This window comes from Micrasema longulum, unplaced genomic scaffold (genome assembly GCF_059751315.1).
Source record: "Micrasema longulum isolate JH-2025_06_02 unplaced genomic scaffold, ASM5975131v1 h1tg000691l, whole genome shotgun sequence".
Classification (NCBI taxonomy): domain Eukaryota; kingdom Metazoa; phylum Arthropoda; class Insecta; order Trichoptera; family Brachycentridae; genus Micrasema; species Micrasema longulum.
Window position 1 is genome coordinate 296211 of NW_028277887.1, and position 24883 is coordinate 321093.

Sequence of the window (24883 nt, forward strand, 5' to 3'; positions counted from 1 at the left end):
ATGGACGACGAAAGAATGGTAAAACAAATATATATGGCGAAAATGAACGGCAACGTGAGACGAGTACGACCAAGGAAGACGTGGCATGATCAGATAAAATCTTAAGTTTGGTCATGTCAAAAGCAGACAGAACCGTAGGGCATGTATAACAAGATGTATGAATGTGGAAGAAGCTAGGAATGTATGCCAGGATAGACGTGTGTGGCGGTCCATTCTCTCTGCCTACCCCTACGGAGAAATGGCGTGATGGTAGTAGTAGTAGTAGTAGCGCAATCACATATTTGAACTTCACTGGCGTAAATATGGAAAATATTCCAAAACTGCTATTTTTATTGCTTTCTTTCGAGAGAAAAAATATTTTTTATGCTACTCATAATTAACAAAAAAAACAGATATTCCCCTGTTGGCTCTTCTGCTACATGTCGCTTGGTTACTTTTTTGCGTTTTTTATGTCACGAAAGTGTTTAATTTTAGACGTGTATTTTTAAATCAATGTATAATTTTGAATACGCAAATTCGTTTATACAAATTTCAATGATTATAGTTTCATCGCTGCCGATGACGTCACAGTATTTGTTGATTCCGACGCGATTCAAGGTTTGATGGGTCCTTATTTGGATTAGGTAATGTCGTTGAATACGCACTCATCAACGCATACAAATTCCAAGTGAACATCTCATTTGCATGGTTAAATCACTCATCTGTCAATTTATTTGCATACCATTATATCTGCAAGGCTGCGGTTTTTACACTAACTAGTAACTAGTTATACTCGGAAACTATGCTTCAACAAAATTTATATTTGAAGCACTAACTTTGTTGTTATTAATTTCGCATGGAATAATTGGATGGGGGGGAGCTTAAAACAACCAAATTAAACCATTAGAAACTGTTCAAAAATTTATCTTAAAAATAATGCTTCACAAAAATCGCACTTTTCCCTTTTTCCGATTGTTCTAAAAAGCTAAACTTTTAGCTATAAGACAAATATATTGTTTTCAATGTCAAAAATATATATATTTAAGAACCAAAATGTATTTACAAGTAATTCAAATAGATCAAGTCAAAGAAGGAATCGCAAGTTAGAAATAGCACATTTTAAAACGAGGCTCGCACAGAGACATGCATATTTTATAGGCCCAAAAACTTTTAATTCTTTTTTTAATAATATTTGATTGATCCCAAACTTTCAAAATTTTCCTTATTATAAAAAGCACGCACTATCCTGGATTCAAACTAAATATATTAACTCTTTTTTCTATGATATTTATTTATCCATAATAAGAAATATTTTGATGTTTTTTTTTTTTTTTAATATTTTTTTTATCCTTTTTGAATTACTATAAAATAAAAAAGTATCTTCTAATCTTTTACAGAATATTTTCTTTTCTCTTTCTTATATTACACAAAAATATTATACCTGTTTATTTATTATATGAGCAAAAATTCATAAACATTTCTTGTATACCCACGAACAGGCTATGCCTTTGTGGGATTTTTTTGTTTACTATTTTTACAGTTAATATGTATTTCATTGCTACGTAATTAACCTTTATGATTTTAATACTCTGTTTTGCTTCTTTTGTATATTGTAAAAAAAAATATATGGAAAAATTAAAAATAATTTTATTTATTGTATTAAAATTACTTTGTTTTATGAAGCACTTTATATTGACGCAACCGACTGGTTTCACATTGCCCTCTTTAGGGTTATATAATAACTAAACATACATAATATGTAAAAGAAACAGTGAACAGATTAGTGGACATCGATAAGGATAGATATTTGTAAAACAATCAGTAAAAAACATACCTATTAATATTTTTACTATTATTTTTTAAATCTAAAAAAAAAATCTAAATAGAAATGGTTAAAAATCGTCCTAGTAATACATCATTTTGGTTTTAAATTAGTTATTTTAATTACAAAATGAAAATATACTGACTAATGTTATTAAAGCGAAACATTATTTTTAGATTATTCGTCATCTAAACGTCAATAAAATATATTTTATAATGATAGCTTATAAAGTGTGCCCCGGGACAATTAGGTAACATTTTCAAACAAGTTTAACGTTTGTCGCTGTATAGATTACGTGACGTCATCTATACGGCAACAAATTCAGTCACAAAAATCTTACATAGGTGTTGAAAAAAAACGTAATTATATCATTCACTATCCAACTCGAATCCCATTGATAAATGTGTGTTGGAAATTAGCATGAATACGTACAAGACCCACACTAAAATATTTACTTTGTCGCCCACGTGACAATAAACTAAAACACACGGAAAGAACAATAGAACATCTGTACGGAACGTTCGACAAAATACGACGAGATGAAGGTGGAAACAATGTGACATTTTTGTCGACTAAATCAAGAATGCGGATTTTCCAAACGTCAACATTTGCAAACAGAATATCATCTGTTACTTGAGCGCTACAGATCAAAACTTAAATCTTTTTTATTCAAAAAAAAAAAAGGGAATAGCCCGCTGAGCTGAAATTTAGAGTTTCGTCAGCAGGTGAGAAAGACAGGATATGGATGGAAATATTAAAAATACAGAACAACACCTCAATAGAGAAAAAGCCTTGAAATTTTTCTTACAACTGACGTGAACCGAACCCGTGACGTCAGTTTCACAGTTGGCCGTCTAACTAACTGCGCCACGGCTTCTGCCTAAAATATAAATGCAAATCGTATTCATTGCAATACAATAAACAATTCAAATTAATATTTCTCATTATATTTTAAGGCACTTTGTTTGCCGTTATGTTTGCAATAGTAAAATATTATTCAAATATTGATCCGACAGTATTTTTCAAAATTGCGGTTTGTCAACAGCAAAAGAAAAAAAAACAATTTAAGATTTGTTTAATGATTCTGAAACGCGTTCATAAAGATAAGTCAACAATGTTTTGACAGCAAGTTTTCGGTACTTATGTCAATAAAAGAAGGTGATCATTTCATTTGCATTGTATGCACACGAACGCGGATTTAAAAAGGAGCGCGGAACATTTCAAACTTCACTAGTTTTTACCCGCGTCCAACAAAACACAAACGTCAGATTCAAAATTTGAATTGGGAAACGAACGTCATTCGCGGGAGCGGAGTGCGCGGCGGGACGTGCGCGTCGACAGGTGTGCCGGCACCGACTGGCGGCGGACTCGGTAAGCTCGCCCGTACAGGTGGGAGGGGGGGAGGAAAATTATACCTCGCCGGTAAATATGTTTGTGCGAGTATTTTCACCGGCCCATATTGGTACGTAGTATTGTTATAGGTGTATTTTTTGACATCGCGCCGAATGTACTTGTGCGCTCATCTTGAATACTATGGGCCTTAATTAAACCGAGTTTAACTCTATGCGAGGTTTATAAGTAATACTTTTTGCTATTCCATCATTATTCTACCACTATTCTGAAGCGTAACTTTATACCCGATTTATAAGTAAAGCCCTATTACTTTTAAGAATTTGACGTGAATGGGGAAGTTCAGTGCTACGGGATGTGGTTATAAAAATGTTTTCTTAGACGCCGTGAAAATTAGAGCATTTAATTGTACGGCGAAGTTTCTCTAAAATGTACAAAAATAAATTAACTACAGTAAAATTTCAATTTTCCACATTAATGAGTGCCAAGCGTTTTTTTAAATAAATATTTGCGTTTTTGTGATATACCTAAATATTCAATTTTAAGGAGCCATTTTCAACAGTTGTCAACCATTAACTATTAGAAATTGGGAATCAATTTGGGGTTAAGTGGGATTCGAACCACGGACGCGAGTATTTTTTGCTTTATATTTGGCCATACCGATGATTAAACGTCAATAAATATGAACACATGAAATCAAACATAATGATTTTCATTTAAAACATTAATGCGACTTTAAGCATTACCCAAAACATTTAATTAGGTTGATTTGACCGAATTGTATTAGTTTTATTTTCATTTTCGGGGCAGTTTTATACACCATTTGGCCTTTAATTATCAGTGTGGCCATTATAATATAAAGCAAAGTGTCGTTTCATTAAAAAACAAAAATCGTCAAATTAATTACTCTCTAAGGGGTAGAGAAGATTCAGAATACCATCCCTGATATCGATCAAGATGTTTGGCAATCCGGATGGCTGGAGTTTGGATAAACGGAGTACATATAGTTGTAGTAAGTAGCCCGAGATTTCGTGTTTCCTTCTCAAAGAAGACTTGCATCTTAGTTGAAATACAAGAGTTACTTATTTTGTTTTTACCATTTCGGTATAACACGTTATTAGGAATTAAAACATGATTTTCAGACGAAATGACGTCACGAGTGAGACATTAATTTAGGGATCCGCATCCGGTGTGCGCGATGCGTGAAGACGTCCGAAGCGACAGGGTTGACATTATTTATTATTTTTTTATGTATTTATTTTAAAGAAACAAACAGTCGACAATGATATAATATCTTTTTTTTTAAATAAAGTTTATTATTATTATTATATTTTTTTGCACCACAACAGGCCTGGAGGCCCAATTACAGTGGTGAATTACATTACAGAACACCCAGGCTTGGGAAAAATCAAATTAAATTTAGTGTTCTCACCGAGAATTGAAACCGGAACCTTCCATGTGTGAGTCAAGCGTCTTGACCACTACACCACGAAGGCCGCCAATGCAAAATGATTCATTTAATAAATAGTTAATCCTAGTAGATCTAAAACCAGTTGACATAATTAAATTAATCTCGGTATAAACAATAAAAATAACTAAATACTTGATTAACTAAAGTGAAGACACATTATTTATATTTTTTATTACTTTCAGTGCTTTGAGAAGTCGAACGAAGGGGTAAACCATGAACTGATAGGCGTTGAATTTTTTCACGGAGGTATAAAGGAGCGTTAGGACTATGAAGTACATTGAACAGAGTGAGAGGGAGTGATATAAATACATATTAAATAAATAAATAAATAAAATCTATGCCAACCCTGTATGGTCACTAGCCACTACATTCATTTTCGTAGAACTTCTCGGTCTGTGACGTTCATTATTTGTAAAAAAAAAATATATATGTTACATTTTTTGTCCTTAGTAATATGTAGTTACGCATGCCATGTGCACCTGTCTGCTTCTACATTGTAATAGTAAAAACGATTGGATCGTATCGGTTGACTGCGTAGCGCAGTGGTTAGAACGCCGTAATTGTACGAGGGATAACCCCGTTCTAATCCGAAATATAATATGAATAAATAAATTATTCAAAAACCTGTGTGTATCATATCTACGCTGATTGTTTGCTTATGGATCTCTAGATGTATTATTGCTTAAGAAGCTTCAAATATTTTTTTAACTGTTCGTTGTGATTAAATGGTTCGAAATTTATTTTAAAACAATACCCGAAGGGCCTTAGTTATTAGATATTCTTATTCCAGGTTTACATTAAGAAATAAGTAAACCCGGTTTAACTATTTATAACCGATACAAAAAAACTTACAGATATTTATTACCTGGAATAACAATTCACATGTTATTTCATGCTTCATTTTTTTAAACAGTCAACACTGATATGTGCGCGTGCGCAGTAACTTTTATAACATAAAAAAACAAACGTAAAATTCAAATCGAGACTACTGTCAGTGTAATGGAGAACACGGAGAAAACCGTTAGAAAAAAAATCAAAATTGGGAAGAAGAGGAGAAGTTAAAAGCGAATTCTATAGTTTATTCGTTTTTCTTTTTTTATCACAATTAATTTAAACACATACAAACATATGACCTTTCAGATATATTTAAACAAATAATTAAAAATCACTTGAATCGCATTGAGAAGGTCGCAGGGCTTCGAAATTGTTTAAAATTGAAAAAAAAACTGATTAACTATCCATTTTGATTACCGAAATATAAGACTATTGACAGATCGAGTGCTTCTTCCAGCGTTATACCACATAATGTGCAGGTATAAGTTTCTATGGTCGCTATCACAGATTTAAACAGAGTTTCACTCTATGCTAGATTTAATAGTAATACTTTTCGCTATACCATTACTATTCTTCCACTATTCTCAAGCTTAACTTTATATTCGATTTATAAGTAAGGCCCTCAGAGTAATAATTTTCTAGAGAAGCCCTGCATGTAACTAAAGTGTTCCAAATTTTTGGTTAGGTTTTTCGTTTAACAACAAATGTGTAATGGACGGTTTGGGCTTACTCTTGCAATTCTCAACCCAAGTACCTACGGCCCGTTGTATTACTGTAATATGTAGAATAATGTGGTCAAAAATCATAGAATGGTTTTTCTCCGTATGGGCGTCTCTATTAGGTTATTACCATGAGACTTTTTTTTAAATTGAAACATTTGCGTTCTTATGATTAACCCAATAACTCAATTTTAAGGACCATTTTCAACGAGTTGTAAATAACTCACTATTAGAAAATGGGAATCAAGTTGGCATACAGTAGGATTCGAACCACAGACCTTTGGTCCGTGAGTCCGAGACACTAGCCACAAAACCACAACCCGATCATATTTAACTAATTTTGCGATTTTTGCGTCTGTTTCGTGACATTCGAGAAAAAAGTAGCCTGATCGATTGCCGGTCCTCCAACTATCGCTTTGAAAAAATACGACCATCCGTTAGTCTATGGCGACGTAGCATCGTTATTCTGTTCACAAATTCAAAAGTCTACTGCAAAACCAAAAGCAAACAAAACTAACCACATAATTATAAAGAAAGTAAATTTCATAAAATTAAATAATTAATTTAAAGTGAATTATTTTAGACAACCCACCTTCCCTACTACTAATTTTTAAATAATTTAGCTCATATTTCATTATTTTTTTAGTATTTACTTCTCGGTTCTCCGGCTATCCTTATGTTAAAAATCAAGTCGATTGGTAATTATAAAGAAAGTAAATTTCATAAAATTAAATAATTAATTTAAAGTGAATTATTTTAGACAACCCCCCTTGCCTACTACTAATTTTCAAATAATATAGCTCATATTTCATATTTTTTTTAGTATTTACTTCTCGGTTCTCCGGCTATCCTTATGCAAAAAAATCAAGTCGATTGGTCGCTCCGTTGCGATGTGAAGGAAACACAAACAAACAAACATACTCGCTTTCGCATTTACAATATGAGTAAGGAAGTATGGATTGCTCCGAGAAGATCGATGTTTTTAGCGCCTGTTGTATGCGGCAGTGTAGTCCTCATCCGCCCGGACACGGGACATGATTATAAAAAGTAATTAGTCATTGTAATTACCATTATTTGAATCAGACCGTATTGATTCATCGCGCATTGGTCACAAAAGTAAACAAACAAAATAATTAACTTTGTATTAGAATATTATTTTGTCATTCACGGCTTTTCAGCGTCCCGTCCCATATTACGCGGTAATTTGCCAATTCTGTATGGAAATAATATAATAGCCAAGGTCAGATACCATCACCTATTGTATCGTCATCGTCAGTCAGAAGTCAGAACAGAAACACAACATCAGTTAGAGTAGACTCGCTAATGAACTATTGGACTATCAGCTAATATTAGTTGTCAACAAATGGAAAAGCGTACAGAGTTTCCATTGAACATAAAAATCGTAAAAGTTGTATTTCTTGTGACCAGCCGAAAAAAGATTTTTAGTCGAAACAGAATTTCGACGTCTGTTCTAGTTTTGGCCGAAACTGAAACTTATTGAACAATAATACTTTAATAAATCAGCAGATAGAATTTAAAAACTCACCCTTATTAGCCCCCTTAGTTGGACCCTGTACATTGTAATAAAACAATAAATATTTTTCATAAAATATAATATTCTCTTAAAGTACACCGCCAACACATGTTTCAATACTTTGTCTCACTCTGTTCCATTGAAATATTGCGTATTGTATATTTTTCTACTTATTTTTAAATGTACATACACTTAAGATAATATTAAGTTTTATATAAATTATCCTTACACTGTATAATATTCACCAGTCTGAAAATGCCCATTAAGGGTGAAAGCGCTAATTGGTCAAAATAAATAAGTGGAAGTGTACCAAGTATTTTTTTAATTAATATAATAAAAAATGTAAATATAAGTTATTACATCATTACAATAGAATTCCATAAATAATTGTCAATAAATAATTTAAATAAAATAACATTAAATAAAATAAAAGTCACTTCAAAACTCTTAAAATTATGCGTTTTTATTGTTAATCAATCCATACCAGTTTGCTTTTCAGAAAAATAGTAATACGACAGCAACGTTCGTAGACGCTATGAATTACATAAATGATGAATTAGATAAAGGTAAATACGCGATTCCAATTTTTATCGACTTATCTAAAGCCTTTGACACTGTCGATCATGACACCCTGTTATGATCGCTATCAAGATTGGGATTCAGGGGAAATTCCTTAAAGCTAATAGAAAGCTATATAGAGGGAAGAAAGGCAATGACAAAGAATCTTAATTATTTGAGTGATAAAATACCTAAAACCATAGGGGTCCTTCAGGGGTCTATATTAGGCCCCCTATTGTATTTATTGTATATTGATAACCTTAGACATTCAAATGTATCAGGGAGGTATTTTGTATATGCAGATGATACTCTATTGATATATAGTGGTGATAATGAAACCCAACTGCAAAACAACATCAATGAGGATCTGAATAAATTTATGTACTGCTTAGATAATAACTCATTAACAATAAATACAAATAAGACTAAATATACGATAGAAAAACAAAAAAACAAACGCCCCATAAAACTTAACTTGTGATTAAAGATGAGCAAATTAAACAAACAGAAAATGTTAAGTGCTTGGGTTTGAAAGTGGATAAAAAATTAGCATGGACTAAACATATCAATGCAGTTATAAAAAAACTGGGTCCAATTATTGGAATAATGAGAAGAACAGAAGTCTTTGATAAAAGTACAAAATTAATGATTTACAATGCTTTTATACTTCCACACTTTGTATATGGATTAATAATATGGTCGCAATGTAGTAAAAAAATGAAAGAATCAATACAAAGAACAATGAATAAAGCACTTAAAGTAACATTTAATTTCGATAAACATACTAGAACCACAGATTTATATAGAATAACAAAAATGCTCAATCTAGAGGAATTAACTACACAGAAAAAATAAAAATGATATTTAAGATGAAAAAGAATAAAATAAAATAAAGACAAATACTAAATTTAATTTTAACTAAACATATATAAAATAAAAACAAGAGCATCAAATAATTTAACTTGCGAACAAACTAGGACTAACAGAAAAAGAAACAGTTTTGTGTCAATAGAAACAGCAATAATGTTTTACAATTTACTTTTTAATGATCTAAAAAATATAGTAAACATATACGTACTTCAAAAAAAACCTAAATAAAACAGTTTTTGCAGCCCGAGTGACGAGTGATATGTCATGTTATTTTATCGCAAAGTGAATTGTACTTATTTTCCAACCGAGTACAGCCAAACGTAATCGGACACATCCCGACCGGGGTCCTTTGGCCGAAACCCATTTTACTGCCGAAATCGAAACTTTGGTCAGTCACTATCTATTTCTTCCCGTAATCTTCGTATTAAATTGTTCAAAAGCTTCTTTCCCGCATACGAATATCAATGTTTTAGAAGCGTTCTCTAGAAAAACAAGAAACGGAACAAACGGTACTCGGTTGTACAGAGAATTAGGAAGATCAGAGATAAATATTTTAAATCAAAAGCAAGTCATTATTCTTAATGAAGAAATGTAATATTTGTATCAGTGTTGTTCGCCATAAGCTGAGCGGAACGAAATATGATTTGTTTTATATTTTATTTTGAATCATTAAATAGGGCACGAAATATGAAGTAAAAACAACGATAGGATTGGTGAGGTGCATTGACGGCAATACAATATTTTTTATATATTTAAGCAAACTCCTGACATCACTGCGACCTGTGAAGATCTATTGTGAAAAGTAGTAACTCACGTTACATTTAACTCCATAATTAAGTCCTTTTAAATGTGTTTTTTAAAATGCAAAAAAAACATAGATTTAGAAAGCTTGCCAATATTAGCTTTTATATTATGTGAACTAAATTATACATAAAATTATTTGTAACTCAAACTAAATTTATTTGTCAACATTGTTTTCATCAGAGAGTAAAAAGAAAATATAATTAGCAGAGGCGCAAACCCAAATAAAAAGACGGTAAGGTAACCACCATCTGTTGGAGAAACGAGAAACTACTAAGTTGGAACAAGCTTGCAAACCCAGCCGTTGAAGACGACGGATAGTCGGCCATCTGCCGGTGAAGAAGCTAACGAGTTTTTTTTACCTGTGATATATAATCGTTATTGATAAATAATCAAATAACAAATAAAACGAATGATCAGCAAAATAAATATTTGCGTTAATAATATTTAATGAATTCGGACATCGACGGACGGTTTCTCATTTGACCTACCGTTGATGTCTTTTTACAGTGATTGTGTGTTTATAAAAATAGAGCAAATAAAAAAATACACCTCAATTAGTTAAAAGTTAAGGGTGTAGTCTGATAAAAAGTATGGAAATCATACGTTTTTTTTAATTTAAATTCTTTCAGAACTCCGTCCTTTGAATGTTGAGCCATTAAAAAAATAAACAAAAGCTAAAAGCCATAATTTTCTACAGAATATTTCCAAATAAAAATTTACTATGACGTTTTATATAACTATTTTTCTGAACGGCAGAATCCGCTTCTTGGAATTTAGATTCTGATTGAACCGGAAAGTTATTAATGTTCTTTGAAATAAATTGTTTTTGAAAAGAATGGCTAAAGTTTTCGAGTATTTTTCTCAAATTCTAGGTTGTAATTTATATTTAAATGTGGTATATTTCCATTGTCAGTTAAAAGGGGGTTTATTGTACATTATTGACATATTACAATAGAGACGGAGAACATTTTAGAGAAGAGAATATGAATGTCTAGAGATTTACAAATATTAAGACCAGTCATTGGCTTGTTCAGTGGCCACTTAATACGCCAGAATTTAAACTTTTGTTCAGTTGTTAATTTAACATTTTTGTATTCTGTTCAAGTTACTTAAAATTTAAAAGATTAATTCTTGCAAAACCTGCGTCTGCAATTTAGAGGAAATTCAAATTATTACATATTTTTTTGTATGCTGATTCGTCATTTTACTATGGGCCATTTTCTTTTGGAGTGACGTTTCATTCGCAATATGTGATATTTAAGTAAGAGCTGAAAATTCGGTTTAGTTAATTGGGTAATAATTTTTCAAACAGTTATTTGTTGGGAAAGAAAAGATAAACATGTAATAATTAACAAATTACAACAGGGATGGAGAATACCTTAAATAGGGGAATATGGAAGTCTAGGCATTTACAGGGCCTGTGACCTGTCATTGGCTGGTTTAAGTGGCCACTTTACACACTGTGTAACATTCACCATTTTACTGTGTTTGAACATCCATATTTCTTCAATTCTTCCATTTATTGATTTGAGTGAAGTTAAAGAGCTGAAACCTTTATTGTTGAGAAGAGATTCATCTGACTGAATTATTTCGCATACTAGGCAACGCCTGAAAACAATTTTTCAATTAAGTTTAATTTCTGGCATTTGTCCGTTGCTGGAAACGTCAACATGAATATATTATAAAATAAGGGCATTTTTCGCAAGGGGCCGACCTTGAGCGTACCATCTGCAGACCCAGACACTAGATACCGCACCACCGCGCACCGGGCCACCGAGTATGGAGGGCCATACCCCACGCTCGGAGCGGGCGGGCCCGTAGGGCGTGGGCGTGCCGCGCCGGTGGGCAGATATGAATGACATATGGCGAAATAATTGTACATTTAAATAAGTTTCAGTTTTTTTGTACTGATTATGCATTGTTGAAATGTGGATATTGTAAGCGAGTTTAAAATTAGTGGCGCTTCCATTGTATTGGGTACCCACTTATATTAGAAAACAGTCGTATGTAAAATTTTGAGTTGAGTGGTGATGGATAAGATTTTTTATAATCGAAATAAAATAACTGCTGAAATGTGCTCGTTAATTTGATTAATGGATGCATTGAGAAAATAGGAAACTGGATGGCTAAAAATTGACTAACACTTAACCCATCTAAAACGAAACAACTATGGATGGCTTCAGCCAGACGACAGAATTTGATTCAGGATACGGCTCTACCCGATGTAAGGAGTACCGCTTTACCCACCGCGCTACTGGGAGTCTTTCTTAATTCTGCCCTTTCTCTTGACGCTCAAATTAGTAGAACGATAAGTTCATGCTTCTACCAGCTGAGACAAATTAAATGCATACGCAAAAATATGCCAGTTGATGCCGCCCGCCAATTAATAAATGCGTTTGTAGTGTCTAGAGTCGATTATTGTAATGGTATCTACGCAGGTCTACCGATGAATAAAATGACTCGCTTACAGTCTGTATTGAATGCCGCAGCGAGACATATTTTTAGAATCTCTAAGTTCAGTTAAAGTGGGAAATTGGATCCAATAAATGTTTTCATGCGCGCGGTAAAAATTGGAGCATTAAATTGTTCCGTAAAGTTTCTGGAAAATGTACGAATTTTTCAATTTTTTAAAAATAAAAACTAACTATGTACTATAAATGACGTCAATATTTCATATGAATCATCCAATGATAAGAGAGTAGCGGGAGATTTCCGGTTTACTTGCCATCAGCGGACCAATCGGCAGAACCTACCGAGAAGAAGCGGAAGAGAACATGAGACGTCACACGCGGAGTAATTTCAGAAATACAAATCATTAAAAAATCATAGCGCTGATAAAACGATACGTAAAAAAAAAATATATTGTTTGGCTTAGTTTAATAATCTACTAACAAATATTTAAAAAAAAAAACACTTCACTCATTTTAAATAACTGAAAAAATAATATCAAATCAGAATAATCTTCCAACGGATCACATCCCGACAAGTTGTTATTTAAAAAAAAAATAAAGACTGATTTAAAAATATCAATGCACGAATTTAACAAAAAGGGTACATGCAGAAAGAAAAGTAATTAACCATCTGAAATAAATGTAAATTACGTATTTTCTTGATTACGAAGTTAAATCTTATCTACAGGTACGTTAATTCTTTTCGGGTGCAGCAACGTCACCAAAATCCACAGCAAGAGGCATTGTCATGTTTGTTCACATCTAGACACATCCACCCATCCATTCAGATTAGTTCACCAGAACAAGTTTCAATCATAAACAAGCTACTGTCATTTCGAAGACCGCCCGTGGCGGTTCTCAACTAACTTACATATTGTACATAAGTACATTGTCGTTAGATTATTCTAATGAGAACGGTATAAGACAACTTTTTTTAGTTTGAAGTTGCATATTTTTCCCTTGATTATTGTGTACTATGTATCTATGCGTATTAGGTATCTATGCAGGTCTACCAATGAACAAAATGACTCGCCTACAATCTGTATTGAATGCCGCAGCGAGACTTATTTTCGGAATCTCTAAGTTCAGTCATATCACTCCACTACTTCGGGAACTACACTGGCTACGTTTTCCACGGAGGGTCGAATACAAACTCTGTTGGCTTATGTATAAGTCACTGCACAACTCGGCTCCGGAATATCTAAGGGAATTATGCATTTCAGATGAACTAGCTGACAGGCGTCTCGCGATTAGATCAGCTACGTCTACGGCGAGAGGAAAAGTTATTATACCTCTACGCAAACAGCGCACTAAATTTGGTAAACGCGTATTTGCGGTCGCAGGCCCTATGGCATGGAATGCTCTCCCAGCAGAGGTGCGAGGCTGTGAAAGTGAAGTGATATTTCGGAAAAAACTTAAAACCCACTTGTTCTCTAAATCATTTGAATAAATCCGTAGCACGTGACAACAAAATAAATTATTTTAATTAAATTACAAATTTAAAAGCTTCAATTAAATTAACTTAACAATAGAATCACCATGTAAAGCGCCCCTGGGGTATTTTATTACGAAAATAGCGCTATATAAGTTATCCATAATAATAATAATAATTATAATAATACAAGGCACCATATTCACTGCAAAAGGTGCGTCCTTCCGACTGCTCTAACTATAGTGTGAGGATCTAGCGGGATAGTCGGCAGTGACGTTATTAAGGAAGAGAAAACGACGGGAAAATTGGTTCAGGAGAAGCCAGACTATTGACAGACATCAACAGACCATCCGCTCTCTCATTGTAAATAACCGTGTTCTTAATTCCGTTTGTTGTCATTCGTATATACTCGCATCTTCATATTGTTCCTTTGTAAATATAAATATAGAAGTAAACTTCTCACATCCTCATATTTCATATTATAAATCTCCATTGAAGGAGTTACTGAGATATTTGCGAAAAACGATTTTTTTTTAATTGTGCGATTTTTAATCAACTAACTAACGCAGTGGCGAATGCTTAGTTTGCGGTGTCAACAGTATAAATGATTTTTTTGCCAGATTTAGAAACGGTTTTGAATTACGCTATTATTGAGTAGGTGGGTTTTCTTGTATAGCTTATTTTGGCATCAATAATTCAATTTCCGATTTTTCCGGTGGAGTTTATTTCTAATACCCTCATATGGATGCCCAATTTCAAAAAATGCCTAAGTCCAATTTGATCGGTTTTGAGTTGGCAACACTGCTGTGTAGAGCATTTTGTGAACTATATATTTTCTTAATTCATTTTTTAATAAAGAACACCCGTATCAAATTTTGTATTTGAAAAATGATTTTAAAAAGATTACTTTTATTTTAAAAATTCCCTAAGTCCTAAAAATATCTTAGTCCAAGAGTTTTTTTCCCTGAGAAAAAATCCCTTAGTCCTTTAAATACTTTTCAAAACTTCTCAAAGTCCTGACCTTATGCTTAAGTCCACTTTTTTTACAAGCAATAGTTTTGTAACTAAACATGTAACTATTTTGTATTTTTTTATTTCAAAATAAAGAAGAAGAAAAACTTTACAATTTAACATTTCAGGAACGAAATAAATACTTAAAACTTGAAATATCTCAGAACTACAAAAATGGAATTAGCATTTTTTTAAATTGGGCATCCGTATGTTTTATTTTCGTTAACGTACTAAAGTTTTTGTAATTTTTCTAACAGTACAGTACATTATGTTCATTTGTTTTTAATGCATTTACTTAATTAAAAAAAAAAAGCTTATTACTGTGTTCTGTGCTACGTGTAAATTGTTTATAAATTTTGAACATACTTTAATTTTGAATAAAAAAACGGAGGCATTGAGGGGATTCTAAGGGGTGGGGACGACGTGTTGGCCTCTGTCCATACATCCTCCTCCCCCCTCCTTAATCTGCATAGAGTTGGTATTTCTTAGGAACATTTTTTTCTATCTTTCCTCTATGCGCAGCTGATAGTCTCCTAAGCTTTGGGATCCCCTCAATGTAGACCTTCCGTTCCACTTGGTGTTCAGCATTTATGTCCTTCTTTGCCTTTATAATTTTACCATGCATAAGATTATCTCACGTGATAATTCCGCATGACTTATAGCGAATACATTATCTGGTGAAAGACAACTAGTTCCATGCAAGGAGGAATGAAGTTAATGACGGGGTTTTTAAAACAACAGTATTTTATGACACGTGGTACTGAAGATTTTGTGTGATACAGCACAGCAAGAAGATTCTGGAGAGATCACGTAAATAGAATGGACTAATCCAGAACCTCTTACACTGCAGCTAAGGAAATTTTGCCTGGTCATCGTCTGGTACACTTCCTAGATGGAGACAGTTGGATCTCAACGTCCTAAGAGTAGCAGCTTTCTACCAGAACAGATAATCAGAACGAAGAGGAAGACGAAAATTAATATCAATATTTTAAGTACCTCCAAATATTTGTAGGCAAAAGCAGGATTTCACCCATACGATTCCCGCGGCACTTCGACGAAAACGCATCAATTTTAACATCAGTAAGATGATCGACAAATAAAGTTTAAAAAATCTAACTATGAATTTCAGAAAGAAATCTAAATATCAATTTTGGAACTACCAAGATGACGAATTAGAAATCATTGTATATTAGTTTCGAAATATAATAGACGGCGGGCCTAGAGGCAGGTTGCGTCACATCTTCACTATAAACTGAACAAAATAAGAGGATCGGTCATTGAAAACTAAACTTGTATGAACAGTGGTGAATTCTTCAGGTGTTGACTTCATCGTTAAGTCAAGATGGCAATCAACAGAATAGTGCTATAAAAGATGATGATCCCATAAAGAGAATCGGAAAAAACAAATCGCGTAATTGTTTAAAATAGAGTAAAATCTACATAAACGGTACGAGTATATATATGGTTACACATAAAGATTTTTGTGTCGTAAATATTTATATCAATCAATAGTAGTAAGCTTAAAGATGCGTAATGCAGTACATTAGTTGTCATAAAAAGACAAAGTATTTAAGTAAAATTCGTTTCATCATCATTCCATTTCCGCACCTAATTGTGCATAGGGCACTGCATTGGTAACCAATCGCAGCGTATCCTGATCATTTATGTTGCATGAAGGTAAGATGACCAGTCTTACGCTTCAGGTACCAGTCCAGGGACTATGAAATATTCTAGTGTGAAAACACTCTTTGAATAAATATTTCATATCAACCATGTCGGGAATCGAACCCGAGACCTCTTGCATGGTAGGCAAAGACGCTGACCATTACACGAAAAAATGGTTTATAATGATTTAACGGTAATGAATTAGAACAAGAAAGTTGTAAAAGAAAAAACTTAATTTTGGTTTTAAAAATAAATATTAGCATTTTAAATCATACAAATGTAGTGGTATTTTTCTTGAATTGTAGGTTAAATAATTATGCCTTCAATAAATAGTTAAAATCATTTAGTTCAAACCCTTTTCTAAAGAATATTTCGGATGTAAATATTACATTTCTTTAGTATATTTTGAGCCAAATTTTAATACTCATATTGGCCATTCAAAGGTTTCAAAATTTTGCCAAAAACATATTGACGAAATTAAATATTTACACCCAAAATATTAGTTTTTTTTATTTGAATGATTTATTGACAATTCTTGATGGAATTAATAACTTATATGTAAATATAAGTTATAACGTCAAAATATACGTCCTAAAAAAAAAAAACGATTCCAGTTTGAGATCTTGTGTATCGTGCAATCCGGTGATTAAACAATTAACAAGTGGGATTTATGTATATAATCCTGCTCAAAAAACCATAAATATTTTTTTCTCTCATTTGAACCCACGCTCGGTAAAAAGTTAGTCTTAGCGGCCCACGCGGGCGCAGGGATCATCCTCGCCTAATTTGTCCGTAAACCTTTCGTATTTGTAATATATTAGTTGGTGTCATACTGCTAGCTGGAATAACACCTTCGATTCTGCTGTTACACGTACTGCCCGCGGAAGAGTGACATCACCACGAGACGAGATCACCATAAGCAGCTGAACAATCGAAGAGTGTAGATGTATTGCCTAGTGCTTTTGTTAGTTTATTCATTTTTTAATAATTTTTGTATTTGGATGTCGATCCGGCCGAATATTGAGAAAGAAAGATCAAACAAACGCATCTCGTAAAAACGGTAAAATAATATATACGACTATACTATTCACATTTAATAATAATAAATTAATCAACGTGAAGGGTTTAACATTGCTAATTTTATAGTATATTTTTAATGTGCATTATTTATTTATTTGAAGAAAACAACAGCCCGTACAAAAAAATACCATATTTACGAATAAACTATAAGGCCAATTATAGTTTTTTACATAATCTTAAATCAATGCAAAAAAATCTAACTCGGGAAGAGATATTTCGTATGACTCCACTCGTAAAAAAACTTTTTCGTTAACTACAATCTCTAAAAAAAATATTATTGCTAAACGGATTTATACGGTGCAACCCCAGATTTGCCAATTTGAATCTTTATATATTTAATTTCTCTGTAGGTGTGATGTCACTGAACTTCTTCTAAACGACTCAACCGATTTACGTGCGGTTTTCAGAGAAATATAGATCTCTGCGCTGTGCGTGTTCGTAGGTATTAAAATCTTCAATCTAATAAGTAAAAAAGAAGTAAGGAGAATAAATGTTTTATTCAGCGATCTACCACGGTTGCATTAGAGAAGAAAGCATTTAAAAAAAGGAAATATGTTGTTTTTTTGTGTGTAAAAAAAAATATTTTTGAATCTATGCAAACAGCATTCATTTTTGGTGGATCTAAATCAGATTCTTTCCTTAAATTCCTTATAATTTCTACCCATTTCTGGATTTTTGGTAATACTAAAATAACATTAAAATTCAGTACATTAAAAAAAATCGTATTCCTACATAAGTACACCCCTCTGTTGGTGAGAAGACCGGAGTTTAACGTTTGCAAAAGGAATGCCATATTAAAAAAAATATATATTTTATGTTTTGGAACTCAACCATAAACAAGTACCTAGGTACCTAATTAAATTCAATATTTTTTGAATATCAACAATTTTTAGTTTTGGAATTTGATCACAAACAAGTACCTAGGCACCTACTTATCAATGAAAAGTCTTTTGCCAATGTTCGGGCAGGACAATGTCTGTCGGGTCCGCTAGTATAATATATATCAAAGCATGTAAAAGTTTTGTTTTTATGTATATTATACCTAAATGGTAATGAGGGGAAAAACTGCATTAAAATGTGAAAGAAGCTATATCTTTCCAATTTTGAAAAATGTTATAAAGTATGTCCAATTATGTTTCGAGTTCCGCTTTTTGATGCACAAAGGAATAAAAAAGGTTTAAATATGCAATTGTTTAGGAAATAAACTGCTTTAAAAGTCCCATTTTATGAACTGAGAGCGCTTTCGTAGGCTTAGAGGGCAAAAAATGATTTACGGGGACCCAACAGATCGCAATGACGTCAAAAGAAAGACGAGGAGAAGCCATTATTTTCAGAACAGTAGGCACAAACTTTCAACTAAATTTTGACAAACAAATTATCTAATTTTTATGCTTAGATACATGTATAAATAAATTTAAAAAAACACCGACTAGAGTAATGTAACGTTGTTGTTTCTTGATTTTTTAGCATTAAATGCGCCAACGGGGCGAATCAGCTGACAAATAAAAGATAAAAACAGAAAAATACAAATAGTTGTCGCATCTCGTGTTGGCTACATAAAATTGTAAGTGTTCAGCGGAAAACTCAGCTCACATTATAAACGCCAGATAGATTACTATATCTTCATGAAGATTAAAACCAAGGTAACGCAGCCCGCGTATATTAAATCAAGCCATTGCGCTATCAATCAGTACGAATGGATACAATAAACGTTTACGTAAAAAGCATAATTAAATATACTGGACATAAGCATCCATACAAGATGCAATCAATCCAAACGACTGTGCAGAATCTAGAAATAATACACAATCAATCATTCTGCAGTCGGACTCGGTCCCAGAGGTGTCGTCATTACCGGTGACGTCATGGCAACAATGATTCGTGGAAGCGGAGAGATTACCTGCCTATAAAAGGAATTCAGGACTTACGTCACAGACCAAAAGTTATGCCTGAAACGCCTTCAGCGTGTTGGGTCGATTTACCCACCATCAACGCAGAAAGAGAAAATGAAAAACGAGATGTAGAGAATATTATAAAAGCCGCAGCAAATAATGTTTACTAAGATCTCTTTCTGTGTCCGATCGGACGACAAGTTTTGAGTGAAAAATAAAGCGAGCCAGTGGCCTAATTCTGTAACTAATTATTTTATTTTATTTATTCAATCCAATATATAATACAAATACATACTTTTTAAAAAAATGTTTAAAAAATAGGTACATTCAATATCAATTCCTTTATATTTATGGATGTAGCCACTTCACCGGCCCACAGACACGTTCCGGAGTATCAGTGTATTATTATTTTTTTACATAATAGTACATACTTTCACATCAAATATTAAGTGACATCAAAATATTGTATTTATTTATTTAACTGTTTGTACAAAATGTTATTTGTACATTGGCGGGCTTATTGCAAAATGGCAATTTCTTCCAACCAACCAAACCAAAAAGGAAAGGAGGAGAGATTAAGGAAGATAAAAAAGATGTTTCTTCAAACGTGATTTAAACAGAGATAATGTAGTAACATCTTTGATGGTGGATGGGAGATGATTCCACATTCGAGCCGCATGGACACTATATGAGTTAGAGAAGAAAGAGGAATTGTGGATGGGTATTAAGAGAGTGCCTTGAGAATTAGAACGAAGAGGTAAACCATGAACTGATAAGCGTTGAAATTTTTCACGCAGGTGTATAGGAGCGTTAGGACTATGACGTACATTGAACATAAGTGAGAGGGAGTGATAGTCTAATTTTTAGCTATTTCAGTTGCCTACGATAATCAGAAATGTGGTCACATTTCCTAAGACAAAAAATGTACCTTATGCATGTATTCTGAAGTCGTTCAAGTTTATCGAGTTGCTCACAGCTTAAATCAGTCATGGTTATTATAGGTATAGGTGTAAAAATTCAAAAGAAATATGAAAAAAGATTTTAAAACATATCTACATGAATAAAGGACTTTCAAGAAATTAAAATTATATTCTGACAGCAAAAAACATAAAACATTTTCCTCAGCTTTCTGTCTAGTACTTTTAGTAATCCATTTATGGACTAGAGTTCTGAAAACATTGTTATTAATTTTGCTTACTGATATATCCATACTTAAAAAGTTGTATGGCTAAGGGGGCAGAAAATTATAGTGTCTTTGTCCGCAATTTGTTTTTTGTCTTTGCCTAGTGTCGTTAACTTGCTGTCCGTCATTATGTCTGTCAGGTTTTTGATGAAAGTGTCTTTATGTATATTTGCCTTATGTCTAGTACTGGAAATTCTGTAAAAATTCGTTTCGTTAATTCATTTGTATCGTATGAGAGGGAACGAGAGTGAAATACGATTTTGATTATGTTAGAGTGAGATGGATGTAAGACGAACGAACAAACATAACTATGAGAGTGCTTTCGACTTGAACCCGAGAATCCTGAAGAAAGAAATTGAGCGGAGATAAGTACGCCTCGTTCTGTAGAGGTTAGCGCGTTCGCCTACCACGCTTAACGTCCGGGAGTCGATTCGTAGCAGAGTGGAAATGAAATACTGATTTTAAAGGTGGTTCTACAGCGCAATGTTTCATAGTTCCTGGACGGGCACCTGAAAAGCAAGACTGATCACTTTACGTTCTACTTGACAAAAATGATCAAGATCCGCTGAAATTGGAGAATCACTAATGCACCACTTGGTGCTGATAGGGAGGTGACGATGATGATGAAGATCCTTAAAAAGTTTTGCAAAAGAAGGACAAGCGGTGATCGGTTTATTATTATAAAAATCAGAAGACAAATAAGGGGTTCGCAAGGATAATTCCTCGGGATCTCCTTTCTAAAATGTACGCAATCGTATGTCAGCACCTTTTGTGGGATATGAATATAAATGTTTCGCACGGTCTATTTAAGTTTATACCAGTATATTGAGATAAAAGGGCGAAACAAATCTAGGAGCCTATGGATGTTCAAAGTACACGGTTTTTCAGGCTCAGACCGCGAAACTTCAGAGGAACATTCCTCACGATAAGCTTTGAAAAAAAACTTTTTTTTTTTTCCAAAAAGTCATTTTAAATATATATATTTTTTTTTATAGTCTCAAAATGGAGTAAATCTTAAATTTCTTGGACTAGCATCCCTTCCACAAACCCCTAACCCTACCCTTCCTCAACAAAAAAAAAATGAGATAAAACCGTATTTGACCAACGAAGCGTTACGCACAAGATGCGGACAAGTGAAGAAGCTGGGTAGGAGAGGGGTAGGGGTTTGTGGAGGGACTGCTTGTCCGAGAAATTAAGGATTTACTACATTTTGAGATCGCATTTTTTAAAATTACTTTTTGGAAATAAATCATTTGGATTTTTTTTTAAAGCTTACCATGAGAAATGTTCTTCTGAAGTGTCGCGGTCTGGCCCTGAAATACTGTGTATATATGTCAGGAGCGAACCGTGTATAGAAGCGATTATGCGCAGCTTACCATTATATTTGACTAACCATAATAATGTTTTATTGTAACTTTATTTACAGAAAAACAAATACATAATTAACATTTATTTTAAATCATTCCCACCGTATTTCGTATTTTTATCCTAATATAAATATAAATTTTAATAAAGCGCGCCCAGCGCCTGCGGTGAGCTAAGAAACTAGTCGATTATTCAAACTTATTTTTTCATACGTATGTATTAACCCCAGTGCGGGTTTTTCCTCCTAGATTAAACTTGCAGATTACACAAATTATTTTAAGATTTTTGATTTGGAAAACTGTATTTCAAACATTGTTTTTTAAGGACTATTTTTTTTTGAGATTGTACTTTTGACATAAGACCATCATTACTTTCATGCGTCATATTGCAGGACATAAAGCGCTCCACGCGGCCGTTTTTAGCACTATTAATTACTAGAACAATGCGGCCAGTTGACATTTCAATTGAATACCTAATATTGACTGAATTCATAGGGCTATTTTTTAATGAATTTTATATTAAAGTAATGGATAATATATCTATATAATATAATATATCACGAAGTTACATAGCGTGAGTTGATTTCATGGATGAGAGTTGTTGTATCACACAGAACCACAGAAAAATATCAATTTATATTATATTACTTACATTATATTATGTACCTCATATGTAGGTACAAAAATATATAATATTTTTTATAGCTTAGTGATTTTATTTTATCACCATTCGCTTCTGATATATGTAGTTCCAAGTGTCTTTCAAAACGGCTGGGTAAAGTTGACAGATTGCTGATTTTACCTAATTTGATAGCAAACTGATAAATATATAAGTAATTGTATAATCGTTAAGTGGAGAATCAGTCGTGGTCTCCGTGCCCTTAGACAATACATACTCAACATGATAATATACAATGCGTGAAGAGTATTACTTCACCAGTAACCACATTAGGCTGAAAGGCCTCAATAAATCTAAACGCAGATCCATTGCACAAAAAGAAAAACATGCAATTACCAAACTAAATATGGGCCCGAGTCTCGGCCCACGCTAGACGCGGCGGCGATAAAACAAAACGTAGGACACGCATCTTGAATACGTATTAATAACATTATTGTAAACTGTTATGGATAATCGCCGCGAGCTCTTCGCGACACGGTATTACCATGGACCAGTGATGGGTAACCTACGACACGCGCGTCAGAGGTGATTAGAGGCATTCCCCTTGGGCAGGTTAGGGACCGGCAGTTTGCAACTTAGAAGGGATGGGTTCGCACTGACCCATTTTTTCAGATAAGAGAGTATTAATTACAGTAAAACCTCGAACGGCCCTCTATTAAACGAACTTCGGATATAACGGACGAAAAATTCAGTCAAATGTAAAAAAATTCAAAACGTCCTGTTAATATTATACATGCTTAAATTCAAGTATCGCCGCCATTTTTAGCGGCCATGATAATCACGTCATACGTCTAGCACTAGAATTTGAGACATAATAATGCCGTCCTGCTCGTAGACTGCACCTAGCCGGAGCGATAGTATATTAGGGGATTCCCTGATACAATATCGCGTAGGTTTCGGACTATATTATACGCATTTTCGTAATTTTAGAGAGTTGATTATAAAAAAAAAACAGCAAACTTTAAAAGTGCAAACAAAACTTGATTCCTTTTTCAAAGTAGGACTACCGAAAGCAAGTGCGTCGATATCAAACAGCAACGTCACTTTACGACGAGTGTCCGAAGACAATAAATATAATTTGTGTTTTGTATTTATTTATATCTAATTACAGTGAATATATTGTTAAAAAAAGTTTCTTGATTTATTTTAAACGTATTTTTATATAACGGACTTTCGGCTTTAACGGACACTCCCTTCCTCCGATTAATCCGTTTTACCGAGGTTTTACTGCATTATGTTTCTTGTGGATATCTCCGACAGCGTCAGCCCAGAGTATTTCACTTCCCGACATCCAGAACCAACCTGCGTCTGATTATGTCGATTGGAAGAGCATTCAGGAAGCTGAAAATGATTACTTTGGAGATCGATATCATTCACATCACTGAAATTAAGAAAAAATATTTCCACTTTGAAAAGTATATATGTGTAGGGTCAATGTATTACAAAACACAGAGGCTATAGCAATCCAGCGTTCGGATCACGAAGCGCATTCGGTTTTGTACGGTTCCACTCATTCGGCTTCTAGCTTCCTTGCCAGTCACACGTCATTGTTAGAAGGAACTAATATAAGATTGTTATAAAGTATAATAATTTGCAAGAACCTACAAAGTGATCTCTTGCGCCTGGAGTATATAGGATCCAGGCCAAAGATTTCAAAATATGATTACATTTTTCCTATTTTCCTGAGAGCGCGTATCGACATAACGATATAGCCGGCTTTGTAATACGTCGGTAGATAGAGATATATGAAAAGTTAAGCATACCGTTTTGGGATTGTCAAATGTCATATAAAAATCATGTTCAAGCGAGCACTTTTTGCTTTAATTGCGATTTACATCAATTAAAAATAATGTTGAAGTGGCTACTTTATATCACAGAAGCCTATTCAAATACGAAAGAGAAATACTTTAATTTCGATTCGGCATTGAACGTGGAGTAAAATTTTAGCGCCACCGTCAGCATCCGAGATAACGACATAAAAACACGTAACGACATGTCGGTAGGTCAAAATTCTCCATACCGAGATAGATAACTAGATAGAGATAATAGAAAAGTTAAGTATGTAGATATCGATATGATTAATGAAAATAGCGTTTTTAATCGCGGCTCTGGGCTCAAGAGTTCATCGAGTTTATCATAAATCTATAAATAAATCGTTAAATAAATATTTTGAATTCTCGAAACCG

At 33.4% G+C, this 24883-nt stretch overlaps 1 protein-coding gene across 3 annotated transcripts in view; it reads right to left on the reverse strand.

The window, feature by feature from the left end:
- shot (dystonin-like protein short stop) overlaps positions 1-24883 on the reverse strand; it is a 495344-nt gene that overhangs the window by 287124 nt on the left and 183337 nt on the right. The window contains exon 1 of one of the 3 annotated variants that reach the window (XM_088229643.1): positions 3043-3162. The exons of the other annotated variants lie outside the window; for them this stretch is intronic. The gene's annotated coding sequence lies outside the window, so the exon portion shown is untranslated. Of the gene's footprint in view, positions 1-3042; positions 3163-24883 lie in introns of those variants that run through there. 3 annotated transcript variants of the gene reach the window in all.